The following is a 19,391-nucleotide window of genomic DNA, read 5'->3' as shown; positions in this document are numbered from 1 at the left end:
TCGTTCAGCTTAATAAAGACTGGGGCAACTTCTGCCATCTCCCTAGTACTCAGTAAGGGAAACAAATTAATATCCTATGAAATATATGCATGTTGAGCCCTAAGGGCTCACACCTTTCCAGAAGAGTGCCCATCCATGCAGAGAAGTGTAACTGTAGGGAGAGAAAGAGATGAACGACACTATTTTCCTGAGAAGAAAAAGACAGCACAGCACATAGTATCTAAATGCAAACTGATTTGCAGTAAACCATTCTAAAAGGATAATGTATCTTAAAATGAAGGCACTAATTAATCTGTTGTTGACTTGCAGGATCAGCCAGTCTGACTGGGAGAAAATGAAGGCAAGGGAAGGGGGAAGAAGGCACAGTCTGCCTACCTGCTCCAGACATTATACATCAGTCTGACTGCCAAAATAAGGTGATATTATCTGCCTGTCTGTCCTACCTCTGGATGCCCTGTGAAACTTCATTTATATCCAGTTGTCTACAGGCTTTGGCAGGGCTTTGGCAATGATTTTACAGTCAAAAGCCTGCCAAAAGTTGATACAGTGTATCTACTTAGATATAGCAGATAGCAATTTTCAGAGGGTTTTTTTCCCCTACACTACTAAATTTCTATAGATTTGAATTGGAATAACTTGTTCCTTGGACAGTGGCCACCAGGGCTGAGCTTTCCAGATGCTAGGAAATAGTCATGAAGCCTGGAGAAGCATTAGAATTCATCCTATAGAAATCAGTGCCTTGGTCCTTCCTGGACCTCAGTACTTGCTCCTTGCCAAGGCACTGTTGAGTAAAATTCTCCCCTGTGCCCACAATGTAGAAATTAAAGAACTAGTCCAGACTGAAGCAACGGAAGAAAACTAAATTAATTTTAGGGTGAATGACTTGAGCCCCACATCAAAAGGTAAAGCAGAAAATGATCCAACTTAGGTAATTATCTTCAAACCTTTGGACATTTAACCTGAAAATCTACAGAAAAGGTTGGTGGATAAGTCTCAACTTCAGCTAAGTCTGGCCTCACAAAGTCCCTGAGATGTAGGACTTATCAGAAAAAAAAAAAAAAAAAAAAAAACATCATCAAAGCATCATCTTATGCAGCATTACGTTTCCTTCTCTGCCACATTTTGTTCTCTCCCAGTATACCAATATAGCTAGCTCTCCTGGGCACATTGCTAGCTTTATTTATTTATTTTTTTTTTTAAGTAGAGTTTCAAATGATGCTGTCAAGGAAAAATATTGTAATTCTGGTTTTGGTTATTTGCAAAGCAAATGGTATTTAATCATTGCCAGAGATTATTTGACATGACATTTTCAAAACTGAATTGTTTTATTTTTTACACTAAAACCTGACCAGTTTTAATTTCAAATATGCAAAAGCCCATGATTGAGATGGTAATTATGATCACAGAGCCTACATATTACAGTCTATTCTGCTTTATGTAATGAGAATTTATCACCCATTTCTCAGAGAAATTACATCCTCAAAGAAAAATTTTTATCTTCACCAAGATCCTCCGTATAACCTGTAAATATGAATTCAGTAAAAGTCTTACACAGACACAATATGTAAAAATTCATCCTGTCAAAATGGCTGAAGCTGTATATAGCAATGAAATGATAAATCACTTCCTTTATTCTTTACAAAGTTAACCAAACATTTACACTGAAACCTAAAAACCATTAAGAGATAGATGTATTTTTTGCTTGTTTGCATCTAGTGTCTGTAAATATACATAGTCAAAAGTAATATAGAAAGACAATATTTCAATATAATACTTACAGGTCCAAAATCATCAGTCACCTTTGCTTGAGTAAAGACATTAGCCTTTCTATGAACTGAAAACACTGAAGTTTTAAGATAGCTCTTTAAGTGCTTGCTATCTGCTCTTTACAGATAGTTGTACTAATTATATCTGTTATGATCAGCAAACTTTTAAAACTTAGTTTAGATGGGACAGTTTTGTTCTCTATTGAATAGCTTCAGGGTTTATGGCTGTTTTAATACAGCACTGGATGAAGTCTACAGGTTCAATTGTATGTGTGATACCAAGTTTATTTTCATTTTGTAACTAGTACCAGTTTTACCTTTTCCTCCAAGACTCAAAATAAGAAAGATGCAAGACACATCTGAGCTCTTGGTTTGCTCTGATGAAAAAAGGAATATCTAAAAAGCTGTGGTCCCACACTGACTCTTCCTCTCTGCTTTCAGCTGTGCATTCTACCTTTTTGTTGATTTTGCAGCTCACTGTGTGCCAACACAAATTAATTTGTCTATTCAGTAAAATGCAAGAGGAAAAAAAGTGATACTAATAGAGACCCTGTAAATCTTTGTGCTGATATGAGTATCACAAGCGCTTCAATCATCATCATCTTGCACTACTACTAAAAATTGCCATCTTGCCTCTGACATGTCTGTGACTTTCCCATTTTTTTTTTTCACACAGAGCTTGTGCAGCCAGACAGGGAGCTGAATCTGAAAATTAACTACTGCTGAAAAAAATCCTCCAAATCCTGACCCTGTTCACCACGTGGTTATTTTAACATGCCTGCGGGTGAAAAGCATCCAGCTGTGCAGGACAGGGAAGTGGGAAAACTGTCTCTTTTAGAAGCCATTTCAGTTGATAACAACTTAAAATGTGACAGCCCAATGAAAGGTGGGATAAGAGGTGTACTAGTCATAAATCTTTAACTAGTAATTAGTTAGGCTACGTATCCAGGAGGTGTAGGAAAATGTGGTTAGGATTCAGCACCTCATTGCAAGCCTAAGGAAGAGCCAAATATAAGTTTCAAGTGTGAAAATCTGTTCAGTCCATCGAAAATTATACAGTATTTAATCATTCTAAATTCACTATGATACTAATAAGCTCAAATGCAATTATTATTTTGATTACTAAATAGCAGAGATTCTTATGGGCACTGAAAAACCTCTAAGATCTACTAAAAAGATATCTGAAAGGACGGTGGCAGCCAAATGACCTTTTATCAGTTGACAGCCTTTCCTTTGAACACTGGACTGATAACAGCAGCATCAAAATGTTTAGAATACTATTATCCTTCCTGCATTTTAATGATAAAAATAGGTAACTCCAGGAATTTTTTTGGTTGTAAAATGTAACCCAAAAGCTCTGAAATCCCTCACTAAACTGATTTGTTCCAGAAATTCTCTCAAATATTTTTTCATCTGAAATACTACAAAAAATATGATTTTACATCCTTCCAAGTATACCCATTGTATGGTGAAATGTCAATCACCAGGCCTTGCTTTCAAACACTTCACACCCAGCTTCCATCTGAATTCAGTGAATGTTTTGCTGAGCAGACCAGTCCAAGAAGACAAGTCCTTAGTTAGAAACTTCTTTGAATAAGAGCTGTGTACTTGTGAAACAAACTTTAATGGAAATACAAAAACTGAATAACAGATTTAATGTGATGGGTTATGTGTGATTTGAAGATAAAGTCAGTTTACAGTGAAAATGATTTAAAAGCTGCTGAATAAAAGAACCTTGAAGAGTGTGTAGAGCTCTTTGAAAAAAATTGTTAAAATTTATGAGATTTTGTTAAAATTAATAAAATTAAGTAGTGAAAGTTTTCATCAGAACTTGCAGTACAACATAAAGCTGTATGATTTCTATCATTTAGTGACCAAAAAGGAAGACAAGCATCAGAACATGTAAGAAGTGTGTTTCCTGAATTAACAGAGACTTTCAGTCAATTATAGGATGCCTACTCCACTTCCAGAGGTTAGGGATTACGTTTTTTTGTTTTTAATGATTTAATAGTGCTACATTCATCAGAGATTTTACTTCTAATATGGGATTATGGTCCCATGTAGAGTAGAATGAATGGTCTGTGAGATCTCCTAACTTGAACATCTGTTGCAGAGTTGTGGACTAAGGGCATTAGAACTCTGTGATCCACATGACACCTTCCTAGCCTATATTTTCAAACAGAAATAATGATCACAGTTGATGGCAAAAAGATTCAATTTTTGTAATTTTAGCTATCAACAGAGAATGTAATAGAGTTCACATATTAAAGACCTCTAATGCTTTAAATGAGTACATATAGAAGAGATTTACTTGCAAATCATCATAGTTTAGGCATGATTCTCCACAATTCAATGCCCCCATGAGACTCTAAAACCATAGGAACTTTCTCTCCGTCACCTAATTTACCCTCCCCCTTCCCACTGCAGCAGGATGGAGTTGAGAACTGAAGGCACAAAAGGCAAAGATCATGGCTTGAGATAAGATCAATTTACTGGAAACCAGAAAGATAAGAAAGAAAACAGTAGCACGAAAAATACTAATGACAGAAGGTTAAAAAAAAAAACAAAAACAACAACAACAAAAAAAAAAAAAAACACCCCAAAAAAACCCCAAAGAAACACACACCAAAATACCCAAAAACCCAAAACCAAAACTAAATTATTCAGATGGAAAAAACCTCCTGGTGATAGACAGTACAAGACAGCTTCCTCCACTGTTTTTCTTGGACTAGGAGGAACCACTCCTCCATAGAAGAGTTCCTTTTCCCTACCTCTGTCAATGATGTAGATAGTATAGTATAACCTCTGTGTCCTAACCATGTTCCCTCGGGCTACTGTAAAAATTGACCCTGTCCTGGGACAGGACAAAACATCTGTTCTGACTTTCAGTTTTTGTATAATATAATTGGGACACAGAAATTTGTCAAAAGAAATTAAACCAAACTTCTCCCAAGGGATTACTTTCTTCCACTTCTCACTTTTTAATTCACCTTTTACCACCACAAAGTCTTAGTGTAAAAGTTTATGAAAACACTGAACCACATATTTTGCATTATCACCTCCGGAACAGTGAAAATGAGACTGTAAGAGAGTGATGTTGAATTATTTAAATTGTAACCAAGTTTCAATCTATGTTAGTATGCAACAATTATTTTTACCATAGACTTTTTCATAATGAAAAAAATACTGCACATATTTCAGTGTTAATAAGCACAGCAATTAAAATATTATAACAGAATCATTGGGGAATCACAGTCTATTGAAGTAATTGCAGGTATTCATATCAGCTAAGCTTTATTTGGAAAACACTTTAATTTGATTGTGATATATGAAAGTGCATTACAGAAGTTAACTGATACATTTACTTATAATTAAGGTTTTTAGTTGAACCCTGATAATTTAATAGGCAGATCCTCTAGACTTCATTGAGTCTGTAGAAAAGGAAATAAAGGGATATAATCAGCATTTACAGGTGTGACTGCACATCAACACTTAACAACAGGAAAATTAGGCTAAATTGCTAAATAGTATATAGCATTTATTTGATTACTAACTATTAGTAATGAATTTTTTATTATTATTGTTTTAAATAAATTCTATTTTTGTTGTGCCAAACTTCAGACCAATATTACAACTTTTTGTTCAACAAGTAGGAAAAAAAAAAAAAGAAAACCTAGCAATTGAGGATGTGACTGTTCAGGATGAAACCAGTTGCTTATAGCATAATTTGAACTGACCTCCTATAACCCATAGCCTTCAAATCTGTTCTACAATATCAGCCTATAAATATGAAAAATGTAAAATTCCTTAATCACAAAGAAGCTAAATGCAGCATGACATTATAGAGCAGCAATTGGTGTGCTGGGGGCCAGAAAGAAATGTCACAGCTAAGCTTCTGAATTCTTACTCTTGTCTCCTAACTAGCTATTTTATAACTTTACTACAGTTATGTGCTGGACTCTTGCAGGCTTCTTAGCGGTTTAAAGTTCAGTTTAGATTACCACATGCTGGTACTTGTAATTGCCACAGGCTTCACATCTGTTTTAAGAGGGAAAATAGTCAGAGACCATCATGTAGAAGGCAGTGTAGGTAAAAGCCAGCCTGTAGGATATTTCATAGGCCAGGTAAGCCTCACATTCCAGGTGTGAGTTGGAAGAAAATTTTCAGGTATTTCTATTGCAGAATTCTCCTGCCTGGTGTCTTGATTAAATTCTCTGTTTGGAAAATCAAAGCAACAACAAAAAAAAAAAATCCATGAAAAATCTGTTTGCTTGTTAGGTTACAAAACATTTTTTTGCTTTCTTTAAAAGACAGCTAACAACAAATAAGTCCTAACAAAACATTTCCCTTAAAAACAATTTGTGCAGTGAAGCAGCCATCTACAACAACCCTTTAGCTAAAGACAGCTGGGACTCAGCAGTTTTAATTAATCAATTAGCAAATATTGTATAAAAGATATTAAAGAGATATCTCAAAATTAAAAGGATTGCACTTATTTTGAGGCACAAGCTTCATATATATCCTTGACTGTTAGAGAGATTTTTCCAAGTTAGTACACTAAAGACTTAAAAACTCTTACAATGTTAAAAAATGCAAAAAATACTGCCCCATTCACTATAGAAGCTTTTTGCACAAATGAAGTCTATTTATAAGGAAGCAATCAACATAGTATATAGGAGCTTTCAGAATGAGTACAAGAAGAGAACACCAAATATCCCTGGCAAATCTTCAAATACAGAAGTCCCTCTAGAATAAATAGACTTTTAAGATATTTAATTCTGTAAACACTGAAGAAATAATTAGTCCTCATGAAGGCCATGTGCCTTTTGACTAGATAAAAAAAATACAAAGTACTGATGTAGTGCACAAAAGAGAACATCAAAATGTTGACAGCCACTAACTGGTTTTGCCATTTTACTCCAAAATAAATACTTTTGACAAACTTACAAAAACTCAATATTACATGGATTTTTAAAAATCAGACTGTGGGAATTTCAGTCCCAGTGAAAGTCAGTGGTGTCAGTGGTGTTCTTTTCAGACATTTAGATTACTTTATGGAAAACCTTCCCTTAGTGTACATATGTATCTCCTCCTATAGCTATACTTTTATGCAATTACAGATGAATGGTTTTGGCCATCATTCCATTCAACATGCTGCAGCTGTGGATCACCAGCAAAACTGTGCTTATATCCATTGTTTTAAAGAAAAAGTAAACCTCAGTTTATGAGTAAAGGGTAGAATTATAGTTTTATTTAAGATTTTCATGTTTTCAATTTACTGAAATCACCTGAAATGGAACTGAGAGTGATAAATATGCAGTCTTAATAAAAATAAAATAAATATTTTCAGGATTTGAGCTCAGTATTTTCTGCAAATGAATTAAAGCATGTTGCTGTGAACAGACCTGAAATCACCATTACCTGAAGGTAAACAATTCTGGGAAAAAAAGTGCTTCCTTCTACCCCTCTTCAACACCAGAAATAACAGTCTTTTATTTCTTTTTAATGACATTTATACAATGTGCAAGGTCCCTTTCCTGCTCTCAAAATTCGCAATTGTATTTCTTTTGGTGTAGAGTTTTATGAATTGTTGTCGTCTCTGTAAACTCAAAGACAGAATGATAGCTCTACATATCTATCTCATTGAAATGGCAATGAATCATACCAAATCTTCTAACAATGATAGTTTTGACCTCAGGCTATTCAAGTTTTCTGCAGAGACCTCTTTAACACAGCATGTTTCTTCTAGAGGCTTTGGCATATAAGTAGAACTTATAGGAAAAGCCTTTTTTTTCCTCTTAAACACTTTTTCTTAAAAGACAAAGATGTAGTAAGTAAAAAGACACACTGAAGATTTGTACATAACTGAGTGCTGTGCTTTTTTTTAAGTTCCAGCCTAGCAAAAAAAAACCCAACCAAAAAATAATAATTTTAAAAAATCAAAACAAATGAGCAAACAACCCACACACATGCACACTTATAATTACATCTGTGCCCCTTTCAAGCAGGGGCATTAAAAAGGCTTATTCTACAAAATCACATTGTGTATAATAACTATTTTTAAGAATGATAACTTACAGTCTGTGTAGTAAGTTTGATGATATTTTCAGGCTCCTTTAATCACAAACACAAGTATAATGCTTCTACAAGTATAATGTCAAAGCTTCAAGCTACCACTTTGCACTCAGTCATTGCAATAAATACCAAAGGTACAATGAGATGAAACAATGTAAGTCATATTTTTAAATTCAAATGTTTTTTCAAAGGTAGACTTTACATATCAGAACTGGAACTCTCTTATGTTACAGACATAAAAATGAAATCCATACGCTGCAAAAGTCTTGCCTCAAAGAGCATAAAATATGTGCAAGAAAAAAAATATAGGGAAAAAACCTCTACTGTCCAGATTTCAGAAATCCATTCTCAGTAACCAGCTAAACATTTACGAGAACAGGATGTGATGCAGTACTCCTGTAAGTATAGTAAAAGATCAATCATCCTCTCCTAAAGGACTGTTCCATAAAGAGCCTGAAGCATTGGTGTACTGAATTCCATGACCTATTCCTCATCAGGCATTAGACTCTCAGGATACTGTAGAGGCTGAAAATCACCAAAAACTTTCTGTGCCACAAAGAAACATTGAAGATCTATCTAAAGTGACATCTTTTTGTGGGGTCTAGGTTCTTAAGACATGACTGAATTTATGCATTTAGACTGATATACATTACATTTAGGGTCTTCAGGTCTTTGCCAATGTGAATTTCAGCATTGGTAATTCATGTTTCCTGAATTCCAAATAAGTAATCCAACCATTAAACCTTAACTTCTTACTATAAAGCCTCAGCTCTGCAAATAATAGATGCACTGATGTTGAACCTTTGATGGTCATGATTTGTTAAATAGTTGTATAATTTTGTTCTCTAACTCAATAAGCATATCTTATTAAGCAATTACCTCCCTAGAAGAGGGATTAGTTTAGGTTTTTTTAGGCAAATCCGTGGTGGAAAGTTTTAAGGAAAAAAGGCCATCTTTGTATCTTGCTGAGACATCTCATCACTTCATTAATCGAATTGGGTGAGGGAAGGCAGAGAACAAAAGGTTCATCATTAATGGTTAGATTGGTATTTTTATAATAATATTTTCCTCCCACCAGATGTATTCAAAATGAACCAGTGAGAACCACACCACAGGTGTGTAGGATCACTAAGTGAATTCAACGTGATAGACAAGCCAACTATAGAAAATTTGCAGTAGACCGCAGAGCAGGCACAAAACCCCACAACATCCCAAAACCAAGCACACAATGGAGGTGGCAATACCAGGTGATGGCTTCTATTTTGTAAAAAAATTACTATAAAATTAAAATGTTAACAACTGCATTGGGCTGAAAATACCTTCATTAGCAATCTTTCACTAGCAGCTGTATATTTTCTTGCTGTACAAGGAAAAATTGAATGAATTTTTTTCAATTTGTGTAAAAATACTACTTCATAAAATAAAGCAATGTTTAGGGATTACTCAAATTACTCTTTGTGCTGTTTACCTAATTAGTTTATCTCTTCCTCTCATAATATGTGCAAATAATTACTATATCTGAACAAACAAACAAACAAGGAAACATCAACATCCCCCTCCCCCAATTTATTATTCCATAGAATTTCTCTTAAATGCAATTTCTGGGAATAAATTTCCTATACGCTTGGAAGAAAAATCAAAATCAGTATGAATAAATTATTGAACTGTGTTGCTTTTAATTAGATAGTGATAGATCTCATTAGCAATTTTGAACTATTATTCAACTATGAAAGGAAAATAAACTCCAACAACAAACAGAAAACCAGCAGAGATTAATTCTTAACATTCAAAAGCAGAGCAAGTGTGCATTGCCAAGACCACAAAAATTTAGTTGATTCTCTCTTTCTACCTGGAAGATAAACTGATTTTTCTTCTTTCAGGTACAAGGATGTCTGGGCTTTTTAAAATTCAATGTTTACTTTTAAGACAAATCTTTCTTCAATTTTTTTTTTTTTTTAATTATGGTTAAATTATGCAACTGTTCTTTGACTGAACATGTATAGGGACATAAGGCCATTTAGTATTTCTTAGTGTTATTATTAATGATTAAAATTTGTTTTTCTATGTGCAAGGAAATTTTCTTTTCAACAATACATACTAAACTGATAAAAATAATTGATAGCAAACAGTCAGAAGGGCAATTAGTTTTTATAAAATTTAATATAGGATTAGATGCACGTGGAACCTTTAAAATTCAAAAATACATCAAATTTTCCTTTAAAAACACAAAGAACCTTATCATAGTTTGAAAAATGTATTGAAAATTGGAGTAGATTAATTTGATTACCATAGAAAGGATATAGAACTTTTAAAGTATTGTGCATTTAAGTATATTATGCTAAGAAATGGCAAAATATCAAGTATTAAAATATATAGTAGTCACATATTTCTTCAGCTCTTTATCAACTAGTCAAGGCCAAACCGCTTACCATGCTGAATTCCAGATGTGTTGAAGATGGTGACTAAGCAGGTAAATTAAATGTCTAAAGTGTTGAAAAATACCAAGCAAAAAACCCAAAAAAAACCCCAAAAAACTAAGCTGCTCCTAAGTTAGTTGTGATCTATACTAGCTTGTAACACACAGAGAAGTGATGGTAGAGTAATTATGGATTACTGATTCTTGAACTCAAGCAGACAAACTGGATGATGGAATTATTAGGAAACTACTAGAAAAAAATATTGCTGAAGAATCACAGAATCATGGAAAGGTTGTGGTTAAAAGGGAGCACTGGCGTTCAGCTGGTCCATCTCTCTGCCCAAGCAGGTGATCTGGAATAGGTTTGCCAGGACCATGTGGAGACAAATCTTTAATATCTCTAAGGTTGGGAACTCTATCACCTCCTGGGTAAGCTGTGCCAGAACTTAATCATACTCACAGTACAAAAGTGTCTCCTGATTTTAAGAGAGAAACTCCTATGTCTCCCAGATGGCAGGGATTGAAACTAGAGACAACTGAGAAGTTATATTCACATTATAACAGAATTTATAATTACATGGAAATTTTGGGGTAAAATACAGTTGTTGCTCCCTGGATGGAATGCAGTTGGTATGTTCCATTAAGATCCCACACACAACCATAAGCACCTGCTAAGGGAAATGGAATGGAGGGCAGAGAAAAGTAGAAACACTGTGGCCAAGGATCTGTTGAAATCCTGGCAGAGATGGAAACTCAAAGGTAATTTGCAGCAGAGAAACTGCAAAGCACCTGTCAGCCAGTGAAGATAAGAGATGTCTTCTGTCAAATCAAAAACTGGTGAAATCGCTCTTCTCAGGTAAACTTGGTACATTTTAGCCTAGTTTTAATATTTATGCACACCTTCATCCCAAAGTTACCCACCTCCAAGGTGTGACCATACTTCAGTGGGCATGCCCCCTGTATTGATTTTGACTTTAAAAGCGAAGCAAGAGAATTTTACACCAATCAGTAACAAAGGTATGCATGACTAGAGTAAGTCAAGCTCCACCAAAAATCCAAGATATAATATAAAAGTAAGTCAAGAATAGAGGAAAAGTTATGGGAGACTTTATAGTAACTGCTGGGATCAGTCAATGCTGCTCAACCTGTCCTCTCCCCCATAGGGATTTCTACTGGATAAGAACCATATTCTGTGCATGCTGAGTACTTTTATTGGGGATTAGAGCTTGCCTGCATCTTGCTTTGAATATGTCTTTGCAGTCAGATGCTTTGACCGACAATCCTCAAACCTTAACCTGTCACACTTTTATAACAAAGAGTGTTATTCTGTACATTTTTAGTGTGAGTCCTTCAAAGGCACTGGCAGTCACCATCAATGAGTGGTATACTCGAATAAAGTGGGAAGACCTTCTGAGGGGTCATGAAGTGTGTCCCTAAGTCAAACTGCCCTCTCTTCCAAAAGGACTGTTCAGTGAAGGACCTCTGACAGACAGGTTGTACACAAGGCTCTTGGCTTTTCTGGAGAGCTGACAGACAAATTGAATATTAAGGGTCAAAGAAATCTCCCCACATAAATAGTTGAGAAGATCTCCCCTTTTTTAACATGAGAACCCTGAGTTCTTTTCACAGCTATCTGGTGTTCATGTGGCCTTCCCCCAGCATGCACTAATGTACAGGTTTTTCTCTGCCAGGTAAAGAACTATGTCTTTCCCCTTGTTAGGGCTCTGTCAGTCCATTTCTGCAGACAGTTTGGGTCCTCCAGATTGGCAGCACAAACACAGTGTGTAGAACTTGCAGTCATCATATAACTGGATAGAAAGAATGATCTTCAAGTCAGAAGGCAAATATACCATTGGCTTAAACAGTATTCACTGTATGTGGATTACACTACTCAAATGAAATCAAACTGAGTTTTGGTATCATCTCTTACACTTTGTGTTTGATTTTATACTATGGTTTTCCAGTGCTAATAATTTTGGCAAATGTTAATTCTTCGCACCAAACTCTGCAGATTGCAACAAATTTGGCAATGTAAACAATAAAAATTGCCCAATATCAACCACAGATTATCACACTAAGTCTTACAAATCATCAGGTATTTTCAAATTTAAATCATGAATACTTAGCTGCCTTCTAAATTTCAATTTTTCTGCCAAATAATTTTTCAGGTTCTTCACTGATAAAGAAAATGCTACACCGTGTACAACATTAGACCTTCTCCTGGCCTTTCTTTAGGCTTCATCTCTTTCCACAGCTGGGGATCTTCTCATTTCCCATTATATAGAAGACAGCTCGGTGTGTAAGGACAGAAAAAAGGAAGCTGGCAATGAAAGAGCATCACATGTCTGGATCATTTCTCCTAAGATGGAAAAATGGAAAATGAAAATGAACCATATTGCTCCATTTCAGCATTTTTACCTCATATTTTTTTTGTCAAAAAAATTGCATGGTTCCTAAAAGATTAGTTTCACTCTATAGGTTATCTGCTTTTTTTCCTATGAAGTGAGGTTAAAAAAAAAAATAAAGGATTATTAGGTTTCTAAGATCTGCTGTGTTTGATGACTAAAGTCATTTGAGGCCCCGATAACTTCTAGGGACAGACTGCCCAGAGTTAAAAGGGAGTGACAGCATCTGTGGCTTTTGTTTCACCTGATACAATGCATTTGTCCTCAGTCCTGCAATGTGCTTACAGCCACTCAGATTTCTGCACAGATTCATTTTCTTACACTACTGTTCCAGAGACCTGCTTCCCCTCCATAAATTTCAACCCAAACCAGGATTACTTTCTATAACTATTCCTCTGCCTCATAGTTTGCTCATTAACTTTGAAATAATTTAGCAAAACTTAAGTCTTACAAGCATGTGGAGAGGGCCTGCAATCTATTTCTGTCACATATGTAGCTCGTTGCATGAGAGGCTAAAAGTAGACATAGAGAATCTAACATTGTTAATCTGAGGTGGCTTCAAGAAAATGACAAATGGAGCTAGTTTTGTTTTCTTTTTCAGAAATAACTGTTTTGCAAAGCAACTTTATCAAGAACTGGAAAGGCAAGATAATTCAGGCTTAAGATTGACACCTTAATTGTGAATAGCAGCCTGCCAAAATGCCATAAAGACAAGTGGTGTCTGCAAATATGGGATTTAACATGTCAATTTGTTTGGATGGAGATTTGTCAGAATTAGCGATACAAGTTACAGATAATTTCTCCTTGGAAACATGTAGGAGGCAACCTAGATGAAAACATGTCTTCTTCCTATCTCCTCTGTTATCAGTGGGTTGTGCACATTCCAGATAACTCCTCATGATGCTGATTCTGTGACTAGGTAGATCTCCATCTACATTCTAGATTAATGTTTCCCTACTTCCCAATGCATCTCTAGTATATATTACACAGTACAAGATGTAATTTTTGACAATAACTTTTTCCCTGTTAAGCAGCACTTCAAAATGTCCACAGTAGCATTCAAAACTGATTAGTTGTTGCTCATGTGGTTTTTGTTTTGTTGGGGTTTTTTTTAGAAGTAAGAAAAATAAGCAGGTGAATTTGTGCTACTTTCTTATACATTTATTGAGGACATACATAATTTGTCTGAAAGTCTCATTCCATTCCTTGAAATACACAGAATGTGCTTTGGAGATGTATCAAATGCTGATAGCCACCATCTACCTCAGCCACCAAGGACAATTATAATATATAAAATCCAGGAAGTTGTCACAGACATAGTCAATGAGGAAAGAACACAGTAATGAAAAGTGCTCACATAGAGAGCAGAGGGAGAGTTTATGCTATAGGTGGTTACATAAGGCTCTGAACTGTGCCGTAGAAAAGATAACAAAACAAGCAGCAAAAGGCTCTACATGAGATCCTTTAATCCATTAGACCTGAGGTGAAGAAAGAGCTCAAGCACCCCTTACTCAAGAATGGTTAGTAAACACACTGATAAATCTCCATCAGACCCACAGATGTCAAGGAAAACTGTTAGGGAAACCAAATTACTGGGCTATTTGTCTGTGCAGTAATATAACTAAAAACCCACTGGAAAGTAATGGAATATTTTCCTTATCTTTAAACCAAATAAGAGTTTTATATCATAATAATTTGTTATTATAATCTGAAGATTATTATATTAAAAAAAAAAAAAAACAAAACAAAACAGTTATGTCCAAGGAAGGTTTGGGGACTGTAAGATTCCACACTGTAAAGCATCCATTGAACAATGTGCAGTGATCAATGAGCAGAACAAAAATTTGCTCCTAGCCTTTGGCTCCTGGTATTTTGCCTCAACATACTTCAGATACCATGTAATCTCTGAGAATCTGGGAAACAGGCATCATTCAAGCCACATCTCTGACTGGTGTTTTTGAAAGAAAATATCACCAATGTACCTCAGCACCTAAATCCAGTATTGGGCATATGTAACATAATAACCTTTTCCAGCAGGGTGACTAATCTTCTAAAATATACCAAGATTCTTTTGAAGACCTTTTTTAAAGTCAAACCAAACTAATTTTTAAAAATTCAAACCAGATTTTTTTTTTTCCATTTCCTATATCTGATTTCAGTATTTTAAGTCTCAGTATCTGGACAGTTCCCTAAGGCACCTAATTTATGTTTTTGAAAAATATTGGTGCAATGCTATAAATTTACCCTCTTCTTCCAGTAGAAAAATGTGTTTGTAATATAATTCTCTTTTTTCTCCTCATAGCATGTGTTCCCATCCTTATTATATTCACACTAATTTTATGAAGGTTATCTTTAAATTCACTAACATTTTATAAACCATGATTTACATTAATTTCTTCTTTTTGTTCTTTTTATATATTTACACACAAAATTCTGCACTTGTACATACATACAGAGCATTTGAACTCAAACTTCAACATGCTGCATAGTAGCATAAAATGATCATGCCACCACAGGACAAAACAAAATAATAAGTAATCATCTATCTCATTGTGGCTAAGGTGATTGCCAGTGCTACATGGTGTTCACACATGTTCATATACTTCAAACAGCGTTAAGTCTGATCATGCTAAAATTTTTATTTCTTATTGGCTGAATCAGATTATTTTTTTAGGTGGATAAGCTTTCTTAACTGAAAAAAATGTAATTTCTTGCCACATAATACAGTTTTCTTAAATTAAAACAAATATATCTTTTCTTGATCAATTTTCATTTCACAACTTTGACTTGTGTTTCAGCATCTGAAGATAAAAGAGGGTAATCTGTGCAAGTGCTGTACTTCCATGATGAAAATATATTTCATGTATTTCTGTTGATTAAAAAAGCATATGACAAATACAAAAGAAAAAAAATTTCCACAACCTTCCAGCACTCAAAGAAGATGTAACTGCTTTAATCAACAGAAAAAGTGCTTTTCTCGGTGATTCAATGAGTGAAATAAACAGAAGAGATTTCTTTTCACTGGAGGCAAGGGTGAGGAATGACACCTTGGCTACACACTTGCATATATATCCACCTAACCAAAATGCCCCCATTTCAGATGCTGGTAGCCTTTCTCTTGGTATATTTGCTTTGCTTTTGCAGGTGAAGGAAATCATGGGGGAGATGTTTAATTGAACTCTGGTGTAGAGAACACACACAGAGAAAGCAGAATGGCTCCAGCTTTCACTTACAAATTACACAAAATCCTCAGGGATCTTTAACTAGTAGACATTTGGAGGAAATTAAATGCTAATGTGTGCAGTTGTACTTTTTACACGCACAGGCATCAAATGTATAAAGACACTAACTTCTGTTGCAGCAAATTCATAATAAATGCACAAGGTATAAGGTTAAATCTCATGAAATAAGGTAAGAGTTCAGTACCAAATCATGCACTTGCAATATAACATGAGCCTAGACATTTTCAGCCTTAAACTGTTTAAATAAATGCCAAACACTTTTTTTATGTGCAAAAATATGGCTCTACTGTAGAATTAGAGAAGGTCCTTGTTGAATACTGCAATGTGAATTATGCCCAAGAGAATACAGCAAATGATGTTCTGAGATGGCTTCAAAGCTCTTAGGCATAAGCTTTCAATACCTCTATCCAGAGAAGAAAAATGCTTTAATTTTTTTTCCATTTAGGACTTCAGCAACCCAGGAGAAAGAATATGTGCATGTAAAGGCACAAGGTAAGTGCTGGTAATAGTGGACTCATGAAAGCTCATGATCATACTCGTCTTTTCTGATTATGACAAATATGTGCATGTGCATAAAAGACAAATAGGGATATTACTATTTTTGTTTTGTTACTGCCCTAAACAGTCAGAAAGATGGTGTCTTTAGGAGAGAGCAGTGTGCAGTCAACTAAAGAAGTAATTATTTGGAAAAATAGTCTGAGAAATTATTGAAAGATTGCATAAATGGACTTTTAGAAATCAGTCAGCAGCTAATTTATGAAGAGTTGATGAATTCTATCAAATGTATGCTTTAAAAATATAAGGACAAACAATAGAATTTATAAGGGAAAGGTTGATTTTGTGGGTTTAGAGGATGCCAAAGAACAAAAAAAACAGCTGTTTCCTTAGAAACCTAAATATTGGGTTCTAGAACACCTTGCTGAGTTGCTCCTTAAGAATAAAGGGTACCTGGAAATGGGATCTGTGAGACCTAAATGTTATCTATACGTCAAAAAGGCTCATTTTGTAATTAGTGAAGAGAAATAGTTACTGTAAAGACAACTTGGATTACTAATGTTTTAGTTTATAATGCTAACAGGATGAATTGTGCCTCAAGTTCATACCAGTGCTAAGAATGGGCATTACTATATTGCTTGTCACAGTTAACATAAATTAGACCTAATTGAAAGGGTTTCTGGATGATCTTTAATTGACTCTATATGTAAGATAGAGACAATATAGAATACAGAGAGACTGTGTTTGATCCTTGTAGAAACAGTGGGATTTTTTTGGAGCTCCAAATATAAATATTACACAAAATTTATTACAATTTAAACTAGCTAGTCTTACCCAGATTCTCATACAGCTAGCTTTAAGTCAGTATACACAGATCTATGGTTTCACCTACAGAGCTGATTCAACAGCTCCCATTCAAGGTGAATATCATTCCTACTTATATTTCTTACCTATTCATCCTCTACTTTGTAGACCTGACATCACCAACCCAGAATTTCCAGAAGCAATATGGAAAAAGGTTAAGTGTCTGAAGTTCTTTTTGAATCAAGTACTTTGTAAGTATTAAAAATATTAATATAGAAACTTAGCAGCAGCCTTGTCAGAATATTGAAACAGTCTGATAAATTAGTACTTCTGGGGAAAAAAAAGTTCCAATAAATGGAACTGTAAAAGAGCATTATCTGAAAAAAAACCAACTCTCAAACCCAAAACAAACCCCTTCAATTACGAATATAAATCTCCTGCACTTGCAATGTGTTTCCATACTGGTATACAAAAACCCAAACTTCGGATAACTTTGTGTTTTTCTTCTGATTTACAAAAGTATGATTTCACTCTACTAAAGCAAAAAGGTATTCAGATTCTAATACTTTTTGTATATTTTGTCTGTAATGGAGTAGAGAGAATGTAGTAATTGAGTCTTTTTATGTTCTATGTTTAGAATTCTTAAAACTGTAATGAAGAGGAGTAATTCACTTCAGAAAAAAGAATTTAAAACTTCAAAAATAAGGAGTAGTTTTAATTTTAAAAAATCTTACTGTGTTTAATATTAAAATATTATAAAAAATTTAATTTTAACTTGTATCATCTGTATTACTTGAATTATTTTTTCATGAGATTTTGATAAAGTGATCAAATATATTGCCCAGATGAGCTTATAAAATTGCTTTTACCTCAGCAATGCCTATGGCCTAGGAAATACAGAAAAATTCTTATTGTGTTTAAAACATATTTTTCCCAGCCTCAATAGTAACTTATCAAAGTATGCAAATACTTAATAGGGATGAGTGAAAAAGATGTTGTGAGATATATATATATATATATATTATACCTACACACACACACACACATATATATTTATATATATTTTTCTATTGTTATATATTTATATTTATATTTATATTTATATTTATATTTATATTTATTTTATATTCATATTTATATTTATATTTCTTGGTACCACCCAGTAACAGATGAGGGGCAATAAGCACAAAGTGAAATTCAGTAACTTCCATCTAAGTATAAGAAGAAAACTTTTAATTGTGACAGTGATCACTGGAGTAATTTTCATTGAATCAGAGTAGAAATAAATACAGTTCAAATTTTTTATTTCTATACCTATGCATCGGAAAAATGAGGACTGTACTGACTGTGGTACAGAGAGGGAATTACAACACTTTTGACTGGCCAAAAATTGTCTTTGCCTTAGTGATGGCACATCTTTTATTCCAGCCTCCCACTCCTGCTGTTGCCAGGCTCAGTTTCTTGCAGTGCCTAGGAACAGAACCCTCAAGGCAGTCATTGTTCTTTTTGATCTTGTTTACGAATAAAACATTCAACTTCTATAAGTGTTTTGTTTTATTTTTTTTTTTAAGATAGGTTCAGCATTTGGGAATAAAATGCACTAGGAAAAGATTTCTTAGGGTTTATACTAGGTATGCTAGTAAAAATTAAGCTTTTTTCTTAACACAGATGACATGGTATGCAAAAATCAAAGCACACCAGTGAAGAAAACAAACTGCAAAGCACACCTTTTCTTTAGCTTGTATTAACATAAAGGGCCATTTTCCTTAGCAACTGCAATACTGAGGGGCAATGCTCTTTCACTGTCCACAAATCTGATAATGGTTTCACCAAACCAAATTATTAACAAGACTGAATGCATTTTAATGTTTTTTTTAAAGAATACTCTTGATGCTATCTGCAAATTACATCTCCCACTGCATTAGGCTAAGCTTCAACCCTCTCCCACCCCTAGTTTAAAAATAAAAGACCACTTTAATAAAATTAGAAGACTCACATTACTTTAATATTTAACCCTAGTACATAGTGGGAATATTGCATCTTTAATGCTCTTTATGTAATTAGCTCTTCCACAATTATGACCTTGGAAAAAGGTATCCATTTGAAGAACATCTGTGGGATTCCAAAAATCCAAAGGAAAACAGAAAAGCTTGGTACTTTTCTTTGATACCAAAGTGTCTTTTTGTTC

General features: G+C 34.4%; 1 protein-coding gene across 1 annotated transcript in view; it reads right to left on the bottom strand.

Annotated features, from left to right (window-relative positions):
• The window catches only part of LOC110477034 (glypican-5), a 231,021-nt gene that overhangs the window by 17,881 nt on the left and 193,749 nt on the right, over nt 1-19,391 (bottom strand). The gene's annotated exons all lie outside the window — the stretch shown is intronic.

Source organism: Lonchura striata, chromosome 2 (genome assembly GCF_046129695.1).
Source record: "Lonchura striata isolate bLonStr1 chromosome 2, bLonStr1.mat, whole genome shotgun sequence".
NCBI lineage: Eukaryota > Metazoa > Chordata > Aves > Passeriformes > Estrildidae > Lonchura > Lonchura striata.
This window is presented reverse-complemented; position numbering and strand designations above follow the sequence as displayed.